Here is a 15136-nt window from a genome sequence, read left to right as displayed (position 1 = left end):
CCACGTATGCGATACACATGTACAATCATTGACAGATAAACTGGCCCGATGGATTCATTGTTTTAGATAATGTTACATAATTCTGTCAATGATTAAGACACATTTCAGGACATAATTCAAAATAGAAAGCTTAAATATAAGCCCAGCATTTTAGTTACGAGGGTTTATAAACTAGAGCTATTCAGTTGATTCCAAGTGAAAAGACCCAGGATTCTTTTATTCCTTTGCACCAAGTACAACTAAGCAGTAATAGCTGGTATTCTTTTTCATCCAAATGAAGCATCCGTGTCTGCAGGTAGGTTTTGGAGGCGGTCAGTAGGTTCGGTCATTGGTGATGTGACCGAATGCCAGGACATGGAAAGGTCTTCTTACCTCAAGTGATTGGGGAGATTCTAAAGCCTTGCTTCTGCTTCCCTGGCTCCCAGTTTGGAGTGTAACTGCTTGATTTGAAAAGTGATAGATTAAGATGTCACACTTATCTTTTTTATCACTGGGATCCATTATGTGGAGTTGTGCTTAAGGACTTGTTTTAGAGGCTGGCATTTCCTGTGAGAAACTATCCTGGTGTCTCACGAGACCTATTGGTTTGTAGGTGATATAAACATTTAAGAGAAATAGAGTGATGCTAGACGTCCTACCTGTGCCCACACCCATCGTGACTGCCGTGGGAAGCATGGCAGTCAGACACGTGTCACCAAATTTCTATCCCTTTGACGGCCCCCAGCTCAGAACACAAGGATGCACGGGGTTCGGGGCACTGGCTGGTGGTGCATTAACTTGCAGAAACTGACAACGAGAAGATTTACAGCCATAGAGAGCTTGAAATCAAGACTATGTGTCTCTTTGCTCAGACTGCCCTAACCAAGCACCACAAACGGGGTGGCTTAAATAACAGGCATTTGTGTTCTCATAATTCTGAAAGTGGAAGTCAGAGATCAGGTTGCTGGCTGGCAGGGTTGGTTTCTCTTGAGGTCTCTCTTCTTTGGCTTGTAGATGCCTTCCTGCTGTGTGCTCACCTGCTCATTCCCTGAGCCCCTCTACCTTTTTTTTTCCTTTTTTTTCTTTTTTTTTTTTTTTCCGGTTCTTTTAGGGCTACACCCATGGCATATGGAAGTTCCCAGACTAAGGGCTGACCTGGAGCTATAGCTGCTGGCCTACACCACAGCCACAGCAATGCCAGATCCAAGCCATGTCTGCAACCCATACCACAGCTCAGGGCAAGGCTGGATCCTTGACCCTCTGAGCGAGGCCAGGGATTGAACCGGCATCCTCATGGATACTAGTCGGATCCATTAACCACTGAGCCACGACGGGAACTCCTGCCTGTCTGTGTCTTAATGTCCTCTTCTTATAAGGACACCAGTCCTTATGAGGGTTGGTTTAAGTCCCACCCTGATGATCTCATTCAATCCGAGTTAACTCTTTAAAGACCCTACCTCCAAAGGCAGTTACATTCTAACTAACTGGTGGTTATTCCTTCAGCAGATGGAATTTTTGGGAGGAGGGGGAGATGTAATTCAGCTCCAAAGACCTGGGAAATTTTAGATCTGGCTCAGTTCTTCCAGAAGTCCACTAACTTAGGTTCTGAAATCAAGCCACATTGATTCCACGAAGAGTAACAATGAATTTTCTAGGCTCTAATTTTAAGTATGTTACCCACTTTCTCTAGGACTCAGAGGTCAAATCTGAAATATGGCATTCATAACACCTGTTTCTCTTTCTGGTGATCCAGCTGATGAGAGGTTGAAAGTGATTTGAAACTACACTATCGTGCATATGGAAATATTAATATTAGTAATAACACTAATAAAGTTATAAAATACCTATCTCTGGAGTACATTTGTGGGCTGTAGCTTCTCCTACCAAGGTTACCCGACTACTTGGAAAGGCATGTGGCTGCTGTCTCCTTTCTACACGAAGACTCATTGTTCACTAGTGAATGTTGGCAGTCTAGCCTACCATTTACCTGTCTGATAAAATTTCTTGAGTGAAATCATGTCCAAATATAAAAAGGAGGGAAAAAATAATAAAATTCCATGTCCTTGTGTTCATGTTGCTTTTCATATCGGCCATTATTCTGCTTTCTAGAAATTCTCCTGGGAAAGTTTTGGATGCAGAAATCTTCTCAGCTGGTAAATAATGGCTACTTTATTATTGATTTTTTTTTTTTTTTGCTTGTGGAATATACTTCTGTTAGAGGTACAGTCTATGCAAGGAACAATACCCCTATTGGGTTTCCACGGTGGTGCAACGGGATCAGCGACATCTCTGGAGCACGAGGATGCAGGTTCGATCCCTGGCCTCGGTCAGTGGGTTAAGGGATCCAGCATTGCCACAAGTTGCAGCGTAGGTTGCAGATGCAGCTTGGATCCCACCGTGGCGGTGGCTGTGGCCGGCAGTTGCAGCTCCAATTCCACCCTGACCCTGGGAATTGTATATGCCACAGGTGTGGCCCTAAAAAGAAAAAAGAAAAAACTTTCTAGCAGTCAGAATACAGAAAACAGAATAGAGAACTTTCCTAGCAGAATCTTTGTACAGTTTTCTTGCAGGCTAGAGATCTGTGGACTTGTGTTTCTAGCACAGGCTGGTATTTCCAAGAAGTTAATTCAGAACAGAACCCGAAGTGGCCTTGCCAGGCACGCATCCTGGAAATGCGGGCAGGGCTGAGTGTGGCTGGATCAGACAGTTTTGTTAGAACTTGGGGCCACTCTGGGATGTTGTGGGGTGACTGAGTAGCAGGTACTTAGAATGGTAGGAACCCAGAGGGGGTGATGCCTGACATGAGAGGCGTATGTTTCTAGGATCAGAAAGTGGGAGGGTTGAGAAATCATGAATTATCATATGTGCATTGAATCTGGCTCCTCTCTACAAGGCAAGCCCTTAAGTAAAACCAACAGATCCATCTGGAGTGACAGAGGACGTGGTGCACTGGGGTTGGGGCTAGGCAGCCTTGGCCAGGAGGGAAGAGCCCAGCTGAGATCGAAGTACATGTGGGATCAAAACCACAGTAACCATAAAACCCAGCACGAGGTAGAGTTTCCTCTGTGGCCTTATGACCCCTCTGTTTTCTTTCCTCACTATTTAACAGCTAGTGGTGCAGAGAGGGAGGGAAGGAAAAGCAAATATCTATCCAAAGTCTATTATGTGCTGGGCACTTGACACCTCCTCACTCACTTTGTGGGTCTGATCGTCATCTGTGGGTAGGTTATTATTATCCCCATTTAGCAGATGAGGAAACTGAGCCTCAGGAAGCCTATTTAGGGTCCAAAGCTGTGTCTTTCTGATTCCATTAACCCCTATATATTTTTTTTCATGACCTTGTGCTGTATAAGGACAAAGGTAGATGATGACGTAGATGATGACAGATACAATACCATACCTATGGGGGCATCATATGTTGGCTAAATATTATTCATTTTATTGATTATATTGCCATAGCACTATAAAATTGATGGAATTGTAATTCTTTGTTTTGACATTCAGAATTCCTGGCAAAGAACACCTTTCTGTCGTCACCTGGATTTTCAGTTACTCCATCTTGGTAATCTCTTTCCTTTCACCCCTTTGGTTAAATCCCGGACAGACTTTACCATCCTTGAACTTTGAACTCCCATTTTTAGGGCTGCCGGTCTACCTGCCCCTGTTATCAGAAGTCTCATCACGAAAAAGGCTAGGTCAGAGTTTATCTCGAGCATCTCTTATTCGCCTTTAGAGCACCGCCCAATTCCTCTCTTATCTCTGTCTGGACTCCCATTTCGAGCTGCACCCTCCTCCCCCTCCCCCCTTTTCCCACCCGTCTTCATTCCTGACCTCTACTTTATCCCCTTGGCCATTCATCGCTATCACGCCACCTTCCCTTTAGTGACTTCAGCTTAAACATCTAAAAAAACTAGTGACTGTCAGGTTATAGCTTTTTAAAAAACATAGACCACGCAGGAGTTCCCCTTGTGGCGCAGCGGAAACGAATCCGACTAGGATCCACGAGGATGCGAGTTCGATCCCTGGCCTCGCTGAGTGGGTTAAGGATCCAGCATTGCCGTGACCTGTGGTGTGGGTCACAGACATGGCTCGGATCCACCGTGGCTGTGGCTGGTGTGTAGGCTGACAGCTGTAGCTCCGATTGGACCCCTAGCCTGGGAACCTCCAGATGCTGAGGGTGCAGCCCTAAAAAGACAAACAAAACAAAACAAAATACAGACCATGCAGATTTAAGCAAAAGACGGTGTATGGATTATGGATGACACTTTAGCTTCCTTGACCCCCATCTCCGTATCATCTGCGGGATTCTTTACATCTCCTCAGATTCTTTTTTTTATGTAATTTGGATCTTATGTACATATCATTTGGCCATTTCCTTTTCATCTAGCAGCTGATAACATAATACTTTACAGTATAGTTTTTTAATACTTGCCTAGTTTGTCTTGGATATATTTACCATTTTTATTTATTTTTATTTTTTGTCTTTTAGGGCCACACCCATGGCATATGGAAATTTCCAGGCTAGGGATCGAATTGGTGCTATGCCTGCCAGTCTACACCACAGCCACAACAACACCAGATCTGAGCTGCATCTGCGACCTGTACCACAGCTCACAGCAATGCCAGATCCTCAACCCACTGAGTGAGGCCAGGGATCCAACTGGCCTCCTCGTGGATATTAGGCGGGTTTGTTAAGCGCTGAGCCACGACGGGAATTCCTTATTTGCCATTTTTTAAATGTGACCAGTCTCTTATTATTGTCCATTTAGATTGCTTCCCAAGTTTTCTTACTATAAATTACCCTGTGAACATCTTTGTGGCTAAATCATGGCGCATTTCTCTGGTTCCTATCTTATGGCAAATTCATAGAAGTGGAATTTCTGGGTCAACTTATTATTATTGTTATTATAACCATTTACAGTTCCTAATCAGCTAACTTCATTTTTTTTTCATCTTTTAAAAAAAATTATTATAGTTGATTTACAGTGTTCTGTCAATTTCTGCTGCACAGCAAAATATCTGGGTCAACGTTTATGCATATATTTAAGGTTCTTGAAAAAGATTGCCTAAATTACTCTTTGGAAAGGTTATCTGTTTGTCATCGCAGAGGAAGTGTTGGAAAAGTTCCTGTAAATAATACAGGAAGAGTGATATCACTGCTCCTTGCCCATGATAATTAGTCATGTGCTGTTGAGTAAACCAAGGAACCCTTATCACTCTCTGTTGATTCATATGTAAAGTTAAGGTGATGGATTAGAACGCTAAAATATTTCTCCATCTGTCATTCTGTTATGCTGATTTCACATCGTGGGGATAATTGCGTTCCTGAATCTTCTCTGGGCTTCTCAAAAGGAAATGTAGAGAGCTGAGTCTTAAAACAGAGGAGCGGCTGAAACAGAGAAGCATTTTCTTGAAATCTTGTCCTGGGAGAAAGAAAAGATTTAGCACTGCCTTCACTTTTACTTTGGTCTCCTCTTCTTCATGGCACGGCTCATTGGACAAAATTGCCTTAAATCTTGTCTACCTTTCAGTGAGTCATGTCAGCCATGGCTGTTATTATCATCCTCCTTGTTGGGTTATCATCATTCCCATTCTACAGATGAAGAAACAGAGGATGCAGGAACCCGGCAACTTGCTCAGCCTTAGTGGGTGAGTCAAAGTTGAAAGGGGAAAGCACTAGACTTTCCCCCATGAGCCTACCTCTCATCAAAGAGAAGGCACTGCCTCAGGATACTGTTTGGGGTCTATCCAAGGAGATTTTGGGAACTAGGAGATTAAATTCCTTCAAAACATTCTCCTCCAACAGGGCCCTGGGGCCATCAGCAGCCAGGTGCTTTTTTTCCTGGATCTCATGTGGAGTCTCAGACCCTTTTTCTTACCTCTGGCAATGGGCAAACAGGTCCTTAGGGGTACCCCTGCAAAGGATGAGACCTGGTGAATGTACCTATGAACTCAGACATAGCTGACAAATAAAGTGGAAAAGGATGATGAAACTGCAGCAGCAAAGGCAGGGGAGATGCAGTTTGGCCTACTTAAAACTTTTATTGAGCAACAGATATGTGTAGGTTCCATGAGGGCAGCACCCAGGACAGTAAATGGCTCATAGTTAAGCGCTGAATGTGTGTTTGTTGAACTTCAGGCTCTGGAGGCACAAAGATAAATAAACCACGAGGTCTTCCCTCAAGCAACTCTCAGTCCAGCAGAGGACACAGACCAGAACGCAAACACAGCAGCAAAATCATAAACAGACATGTATACACGCACTCGAGCAGCACAGAAGAGGGAGCGATTAACTTGAAAGTTGTACTAGAATAAAGCTTCAAAGTCGGCAGGGTCTGATGGCTTGTAGGTGCAATGGGCTCCTAAACATTTCTCTGATACGAACCTGTGTGTATCAAAGCCCATACGGAGTCCTTATAAAACTGAATGTATGTACATTACAATCACATTTGATACCTCGAACCATTAAATTACCTAATGATGGCTGATTTCCCCCTCCCTTCTTAGCAAAAATTAAAAGAAAAAAATCGTAATGGAAGCGTCCCATTGGATTGAAGAGACATTTGTTTCTAAGAAACTGACACTTGGTTACTTTCCACTGGGAGTGCGAATGGGCAACTCCTTTTGATTAGTCGGAACTTGTTACACAGAACAATGAGGAGGCGTCTGCCTTGGAATGAGTAGACTCCTCCGTGGAGAACAGGTAGAAATACTTCAGAGATGGAGTCTGAGTGTTTCAGGAAATGAAGTAAGAGGTTGGGACGCGCTTACTGGAATACACGGCCGGACAGGCTGGAAAATTATGTAAAAGATGCTCTGAGGTTCTGTGGGTGATGTGTATTGAGTGAGTGTCTAGTTTCTAAATTCTGTGATGGTGAATTTCACTGTATCGGATTTCGGTGTTACGAGGTGTATATGTGAGCGCTATATATACAAAACCACTTCCTAGCTATCTCCTAAATGATTCGTGACATTTAGGAGAACTCTATAGGAGATTAATACTAGAAAACCCTCTTATCTGCGTAGAAGAAAAACATTCTATAATGTTAATTACAATGTTTTTCTTGTAGAAAGTAGTTGGAGGAATCAAAGGTCGAGAGCCACAGTGTTCTCTCTATTAAAATGTCAAGAGCTGTACGGAGGAAATTCGTCTACCAACAAAATCCAGATCAAGGAGAATCTTTCAAATTCAAGAATTGCATCTGAAAAGAACTCTGTAATCTTTCTGATTTTTATTCAGCTTGATAAATTTTCAGCTACTTAAAGATTTTCTGATTCTTTTACAGTGCCATAGAGGAATTAATTTATTACTATTGTTTTTTCTTTTTTTTTTTTAGGGCCGCACCCGAGGCATACGGAAGTTCCCAGGCTAGGGGTTGAATCGGAGCTACAGCTGCCAGCCTGCACCACAGCCACAACGACTTGGTATCCAAGTCATATCTGTGACCTACACCATGGCTCATGGCAACACCAGATCCTTAACCCACTGAGTGAGGCCAGGGATAGAACCTGCATCCTCATGGGTCCTTGTAGGGTTTGTTAACCACTGAGCTACGAAGGGAATTCCAGAATTCATTTATTAAAGGTTGGAACAGTCTTCACATAAACACTCTTACTAAGAATCCACTATTTCAAAAGATATTGAAAACTGAGTGGAAAAGGAATTAGATGTACATTTAGAAATAAAAGTATAAATTAAGGGAAAAATAAAAACCATGACCACTGCTCCGTGTCTTAGCTTGGAAACATTTATCTTTTTTACAGAACGAAGGGGTCCTGAAGACCAATACGACTCATCTTGGTCCATAAAGATGCGTGCAAGTTCTTCTATCCCAAATGCCATGAAGCTGGTGAGACGTCATCTCCAAAATTTACCCCAGATGGAGATGGGACACAACAGAAGAAAGAGGCAACTCACCTGGACTCGCGAACAAGGCAATTACTGAAGCAGGAAAGAGGCAGAGCACTCCAAAACTTTCGCATACTAATCTTTAGAAGGAAGAAATTTCCTCAGTCTACTTCCATGACACCACTCAGACCGTCCAGTTTTTCATCGTCTGCAGGAAAATATGCAGATGATGGAATTTGGCTTTTAATGTTTCTGGGCAATTCTCTGGAGGGAAAAAACCTCTTGTTCAGCCTTTGCATATTTCCTTTTCAGAAACAGAGATGCGTTCAGGAAGACTGGGTCTATGGAAGGTGCCCAGCTTCCTTGTTAGTCTTTTGGACCACTTCCAGAATCTCCAAAGTGGGGGCCCTGCCCTTTCTATTTCTCATCAGGTATGGCAAAGTGGACCGGCGGATGTGTCTGCTGGCAGAGGAATGAGAAGGGGCGTCCATGTTCTGAGCATGTTTAATTACTCTGGTGTATATTTGGTTGCATTAAGCTTCACAACGAAAATAAGACCTGGATGTGGCTGATAAAGATGCTCCCTGTAATTTCTCAAGCAATTAGTGTTTAAGGAGTATTTCCGAGGTACTGGCCATTTTCAGAAACCCATGCACCAAGGATGTGTAGGCGGGAACTGCATCTGTCCCCACTTACCGGTGTGTCCCCAGAGTCTGGCACAGTGATTGGCACATAAATGCTCGTTAAATCAATGAACTTGGGCATGAACGGGTGAATGAAAATGATTGAGTGGACTTGTATGTTTCCTCAGGGTTTGTAGCCCAAGAACCAAATGCAATGCCTGCCAATAGGGGTTTTGTTAAAGGAGTTAATGAATCCAAGAAAGTGTTCAGTAACTTACCTAAGTATTCCATTTGACCGTCCGATGATGTTAGGTTAATGTGTGGGTCCCCTTTGCTTGGCAAATCTTCATTTATAGAACCTGGGGTAAGGCGAGGATATATTTTAGTAAGATGCTTTGTTGGACTTTAAAAAAATAGGGATGTTTTTGCCTGTAAGATGACCCTCACAGAAGAGTTATCTTAGAGACCACACAATAGATCCCTAGTTTAAAAAAATCCCTGATGTCTACTTATGAATTATTTTAGCAGTATCCTCAAGAATATGGTCCTGGCACGAGAGAGTAAAATCCAGTGACACAGTGTCTTGAGCAGGAGGACTTTTTGCCTTACAGTCAGCTCTTTATGGTTGAGATTAGCTGATAAGAGTCAAGTGGGTTATTTATTTATTTTTTAATACTTTTTAGGGCCACACCTGGGACATATGGAAGTCCCCAGGCTAGGGGTCAAATTGTAGCTGTAGCAGTCAGCCTATGCCACAGCTGCAGCAACGCCCAATCCTAGCTGCATCAATGCCGGATCCGAGCTGCATCTGCTGCCTACTCCAAAGCTCATAGCAATGCCGGATCCTTAACCCACTGAGCGAGGCCAGGGATTGAACCCGCGTCCTCATGGATACTCTCTGGATTCGTTAAAGCTGAGGCACAATGGGAACTCCCATCAAGCGGGTTATTTTGGAATGTGCAAGTTGGTGGTAATTTGGGAGGTCTTGGCTTCTACTGAGCTCTGCTCTCTTTTTTCACCCTTACATGCTTCGAGAACGCCCTACAACTGGTACACCCCTGTAAGGAACCCTCAGCCCAGGAAGAGGTGTGCCCTTGAATGAAACGCTTCACTTTATATGACTGTGTTACACTTGTTTTGGCTTCAGTTTTTATTTGATGCTTGAAATGCAGGATAAGATGACTCCTGTTTCAGCTTTTCCCAGTGACTTCTTTGACCATGTTTGGTTTGGCAGTTAAGGAAAAAATCAACAGAAGGATTACATTTCAATGGCACAACACCTAATCCTCAGGCAAATGATTTGTCCACGCTTAATATAAAGTACTTAGGATGTATTGTTTGATGTAAACACTAGTTCTAATAAAATGGTGCCTGAGGAACAGTTCTTTAACTTGTAATACCCTATTTGTGTTGGCCTGGACGGATTGGATGTAGAGCCATTATGATAAAATATATCCTCTTTAGCCTGATAAAAACGAAAATCAGAGTACAGGGCTCAGGCCACGAAAGAAAAGATGCTACAGAACACAAAGACCCTCGGGATAGGAAGAGCCGGCCCTGGGACCAAGCCAGGCAGTGCCTCCTTGGAGCGAAACTGCCCCGTTGTCCAGGAGGACCCTTGGTTTACTCATTTGAACGGCACCTTCTGTGAATCTAACACTGTGCAGAAACCCACGACCCTGAGCTGCTGTGTTTGTGGAGTGTTTCTATCTGGGGAGGAGCAGCTGCCTCGAAGCAGGAAGATTCCAAGCACAAAGAAGGGTGAAAGGAAGCACCTGCACTTCTGCCAACCCCGGATAGCAATCTCTGCTCTCAAATATCCACTTGTTATAACCTTTTTCTCCAGGACCCCGTGCTGCTTAGAAGCATGCGAGGTTAATAATAGCAGGCAAAAAAATGCTAGGCATTTCAAGATGCAACATTCATCTTACCGTTCCACTAATGCGGGGCTGGCAGAAAGTCACTTTCAACCTCCTTTCCTGCTGCTTAGATTCCCTGCGTGTCGTGAGAGCTTCCTCCAGGTATTGGGGAGTGATCACTGTTAGTAGAAAGATAGGCGACTTTGCCATTATCCTCATCTGATTTAATGCTGATAAATCAGCAAAAAACGCCACCTCAATACTCGTCTCTCCGTCTCTGAAGAGCAGACGCTTAGCAATAGCTCCATTCACAGTTCATCTGGCGACTTGCTTCCAGAAAGCTGGTGATTGAGCGCCTTCTCTGTAATTGTAGCTTTAGCCAAAGGATGAAAAACCACAGGGCCCGAGCTAAAGTGACTTGAATTTTCAGGTCCTGACTCATCTGTAACTCTTCAAGAGTTGCAAGAGAGGGGAGCTTTCAAGTGAGAGGCAGCCTTTTGATTGGGGATGCAGTCCTAATTGCTATGTTTTCCAGAAAGAGTCATTCCAAGGGCAGATTTCTGCAGGTTGTTGTGGCTTAGGTTTTTGAGGGTATTTACCAATAGATCAAGTCCTCAAATCCAGGAAAGCATCTTTCCATTGACTAAAGAGCTGGCTGGACGTAAAACTGAAAACTGAGAGAAAATGGAAAAATGACACCTGTCTTTCCTTCGGCTTGATGGAGTTACCTCATTATCGTGGGACTCTTAGACACCTGTGCTTATCCTTCCTGGAAGCCCCAGAGACAAAGATGACCATGGCACATGGGGCTTCCTTGCCAGGGGGCGGAAGTCACTGCGTTCAGTTTCAAATTTGTGGCGTTTAGGGACACAGGATCAAGCAAAGTTGAATGCTTGAAATGCAGAAGAAACAAATATTAGTTGTTGTTCAGAAAGTTCCACTTCTTAATTTTCCCACACTTTCGCAACTCAATATCTCTAAAACCTGGCCACTTCTCTCCATCCCCAGAGTCACCCCTTTAGTATAGCCTGCCATCCTTTCTCACTGGGGCTTCTTAATTATTCCCCCATTTTCCATCTTGGCTCTTCTGTTCTTTACAACGGCCACCGGAGTGCCCATTAGACAGTAAGTTCGAGTCTTTCGCACACCTATTTACAACTCTGCTTTGAGGTCTCCCCACCGTCCATGGGACAAAATTTAAGAATCTCCACTATGGTTTCCAAGGTGTGCCATAGGATGGTCCCAGGGGCTCGCCAGTCTCTGGGAACCAGTGTTTCCTCACTCTCCTGTCCCAGCTACGGACATCCTTCCATGTCCTTGAGAAAGGAGCACGGCTTATCCACTGCCACCTGCTTGGAGCAAGTCTAGCCTGGTCATCCTGCATGACTCAGCTTAAAGGCAACCTCTGCACGCCTGTCTTACAGAACACCCACACCCCAGACCACAACACCTCCTCCAGTCACGAGGGTCCATGGCACCCGGTCACCTTTCTTTTGCGATAGCCATCAGCACTGTGATAGCCTGGGTAGGTTTATCTGCCCAGAAGACCAGCAAGCTCAGTACTGGTTGCTCATGCATGAGGGCAGGGGCCTTGCCTGTTCTGTCCATTTCAAGCACTCATTATGTGCTGGCTCACGGCATGTGCTCAATCAAAATTTATGAATTAATAGGATGTTCAAGACCTAGTGACTTTGTTTTTGTTTTTGTTTTTGTTTTTTTCTAAATTTGCCAGCCTTTATGTTAAAGAAGTCTTTTCTGTCTGAAAAATGAATTTACCTCACAGAGACCCAAGGATGGTCTGAGATTCCCCGTCCCAGTGTTTTCATAGTAAAGAATGAGAAAGAGACCAAGTAGGTCAAGCAGGCAACTGTTCTTTGATGCCTACCCCTCTCTGCTACACACACATAAATAGGCTTCAGAAAGGGAAAAAGCTAAAAGACAAAATACCAATCCAGTTTCTTTGGCCTTTTTTGTTATTATTATTTTTTTAATAGTTATTTCCCCAATACAATTTTTTTTCCTACTGTACAGCTTGGTGACCCAGTTACATATACATGTACACATTCCATTTTGTCACATGATCGTGTGCCATCATAAGTGACTAGACACAGTTCCCAGTGCTACACAGCAGGAGCTCATTGCTAATCCATTCCAAAGGCAATAGTCTGCATCTATTAACCCCAAGCTCCCCAACCACCCCACTCCCTCCCCCTCCCCCTCCCCCTTGGCAACCACAAGTCTATTCTCCAAGTTTCTTTGGCCTTTCTTAACGGGAGTGAATAACAGCATTCTTTATTTTTATTGTTATTATGATTCAAAGTGAACTAAACATCAGGACTGTTTTTTTTGGGGGGGGGCAAGAACGTGTAAAGAATGCAGGGCTGGCCTGGGAGAGTTAATTCCCTGAAGAGTCAACAGAGAGGTCCCCAGTGAAGGAGAGGGTAGGTGAATGGAACCCACAGAAGGTAAAGAGCTTGAGAAAATGCAGAAAGGTACGTTCTGGCTTTAGCATCCTTCACAATGACAATGACCTTCCCATCTGATGGTAACGCTGTTCTGTTTGGAGGGACGTCTCTCCTGGAGCTGCACAGAGTAGAGTGATGGGTGCTGGAGCTGAAGGCAGACCCCGTGATGCCTCCTTTCCCAATGCTCAACAGCGATGTGGGGGAACCAGGCAGGTACACAGGCAAGCGTGATGCTTTGTGAGGTGGCAGCTTTTGTGGGAGTACAGAAAAGATGCATCTAGCAGTCTGGTGGGGACGGGTGGCAGGCAGGTCAGGACACGTGGCCAGAGAAGGCTTCCCAGAGGAGGCAATAACTCGTTAGCCTTAAAGGACAAGTGGGGCTTGGCGAGATGGACAGATGGGAGCATTGTGGCCTTGCAAACAGCATCTTAAAACACAAGGAAATATACATGTCTGTGGGACACACCTATTATAATCAACAGGATTCATGAATACCAGCTCATAATTAATATACAGAATCGACAGCCACTGGTTGTCTAACCTCTCCGAAGCATCCGGTGGCGTCTTGAAGGTTGCGTAGGGCTGCCGAGCTATGTGCTTTTCCCCCTGTCACCGTGCTGACCCCACACCAAGGCAGGTGGAGGGTGATCAAAGGAGATCCTGAAATTCTTCACGTGCAATGCAGGTTATACAGGGCAGTCTGGGCCTGCCTCCTCCCCAGGAGGCCCCCTGATCATCTGGAGACGGTGCATTGGCTGTGCTGACTCAGACCAGCGCTGGCACCGGCCTCCTTCCTAGCAACCCTGGAGGGTATTTGCACCAGACACCTTTCCAAACGGTCACCTGCTGAAACACCCGCAGGTGCTTTTGCCTACGATCAACTGCATATTAAACAGGTATTTCCTACTGACCCGATATTACGTGGACTGGGTCGGATAAACACACAGAAACTGTGTTTTTTTCCCCTCTGGGTGGTATTCTTTTGTCGTTGTCGCCTTCAAAAAAGGGCCCTCTTGAAAGGACTGAAAAATATGAAAACTGGTCTCTAGGTCTGTCTTTTGGAGATGCTACGGTGGAGGAAGACAGAGGGGGGGCGGGGCAGAGAAAGAAGCCGGAGCAGCCGTGCTCTGAATTTAGAAACCTTGCTTTGCTATCTGGATCTGATTTGGCCCGAGAATGCAAGCATCAGATAAAAATAACAAGTCACCCAGTAGAGGACAGATCTCCGGCTTCTCCCCTGCCTGGGGCCGCGCATGCCCAGTGCGTGCCTCTTTGGTGGAGAAGCGCTGAGCCGCATTCCCCAGCAGAAGGCCAGAGTGAGAAAGGGCCTGTGTTTGATGTATGAGCTCGGGCTTGCCATCGTGAGTCACCCTAGAACTAGCTGCAGGCAAAACAAAAATCTTTTGTGATTAATTAGAAAAACTGGACAATTATGAATTGACTGCACCCAGCCAGGGTATGGTAATATAAATAGTAATGACTCTGGCAGAGCCTGATGAAAGCCCGTGTTTGCACTGGAGAAAAGCAAATTTTTAACATGGAGTCTGCTGAGATGGGACCCTTTCTGATCCTGGACAATCGCAGGGTCTTGGTGGAGGTTCCAGGTGACACCTTTGAAAGGGAGCCAAGGTGACTTTTCTTCAACTCCCCTCCAAACACTGGTCTCGGTGCCAACTTGGTTGTTCTTTTTCTGTCTGTCTTTCTTTTTCTCTCTTTCTTTGACCCCAAGCACATCCTTTTCAGCAGCTCTGTGAGATCGCTCACATCTTTTGTTAACCTCGCTGCCAGCCCACAGAGTTGTTGGCTGGGTTATTTCGCTCTTCGGGGACACTTGTTTCCACTGTTACGCTCTCTGAGGATTTGCACACAGCTATCATCTTTATTCCGAGGCACTTGTTGGTTTAATTTTCAGGGGGAAAAGGGACTTCCGCGAATGCACTGTGTTTATCAGGGAAAGGAGAAATCAAAACGTTAGAGAGCGTTATTGGATGGATGAATTATTCTGTTTAGGCACAGAAAGTGGAAGGATTTTCCCTCTTACAAAGTTGAGTGTGACTTTTTCAAAGCCTTTGGGTGTGAACATTACATTTTTTTGGCATGATGTCGTCTGCTCTGCTCCTGCCCCCCAAACACACACACACACACACACACACACACACACACACACACACACACACACACACACACACACACTGAGCACATCTCACATGGTGGAACTAAGGAAGATGACTTCTTTTAAAGGAAGTTCCCAGTGCAAAAGAATTAAGCCCTGACAGTGCCTGCAAATGTCAAAATACAAGTTTCCTCCAGTGATCATTTTTTAAGCACCAGGGTGAAGCAAATGTGCCTTTTTCCCGGGGC

At 44.7% G+C, this 15136-nt stretch overlaps 1 long non-coding RNA gene across 2 annotated transcripts; it reads right to left on the bottom strand.

Moving 5' to 3' along the window:
- Positions 1-2183: 2183 nt before the first annotated feature.
- Positions 2184-11202, bottom strand: LOC110261702 (uncharacterized). 2 transcript variants are annotated; one of them, XR_014811468.1, is made up of 4 exons: positions 10383-10733; positions 8730-8810; positions 7898-8036; positions 2184-2454 (listed from the first exon to the last, which is right to left on the bottom strand). It is a non-coding gene; the product is annotated as an uncharacterized LOC110261702 (long non-coding RNA). The 2 variants fall into 2 exon arrangements; XR_002346165.2 differs by lacking the exon at positions 2184-2454 and having other exon boundaries at positions 7539-8036; positions 10383-11202.
- Between the last annotated feature and the right edge of the window lie 3934 nt (positions 11203-15136).

This window comes from Sus scrofa, chromosome 7 (assembly GCF_054392235.1).
Source record: "Sus scrofa isolate SSC_HxYL_T2T_F1_AM1 chromosome 7, Sscrofa_HxYL_maternal_Yorkshire_Landrace_v2.0, whole genome shotgun sequence".
Classification (NCBI taxonomy): domain Eukaryota; kingdom Metazoa; phylum Chordata; class Mammalia; order Artiodactyla; family Suidae; genus Sus; species Sus scrofa.
This window is presented reverse-complemented; position numbering and strand designations above follow the sequence as displayed.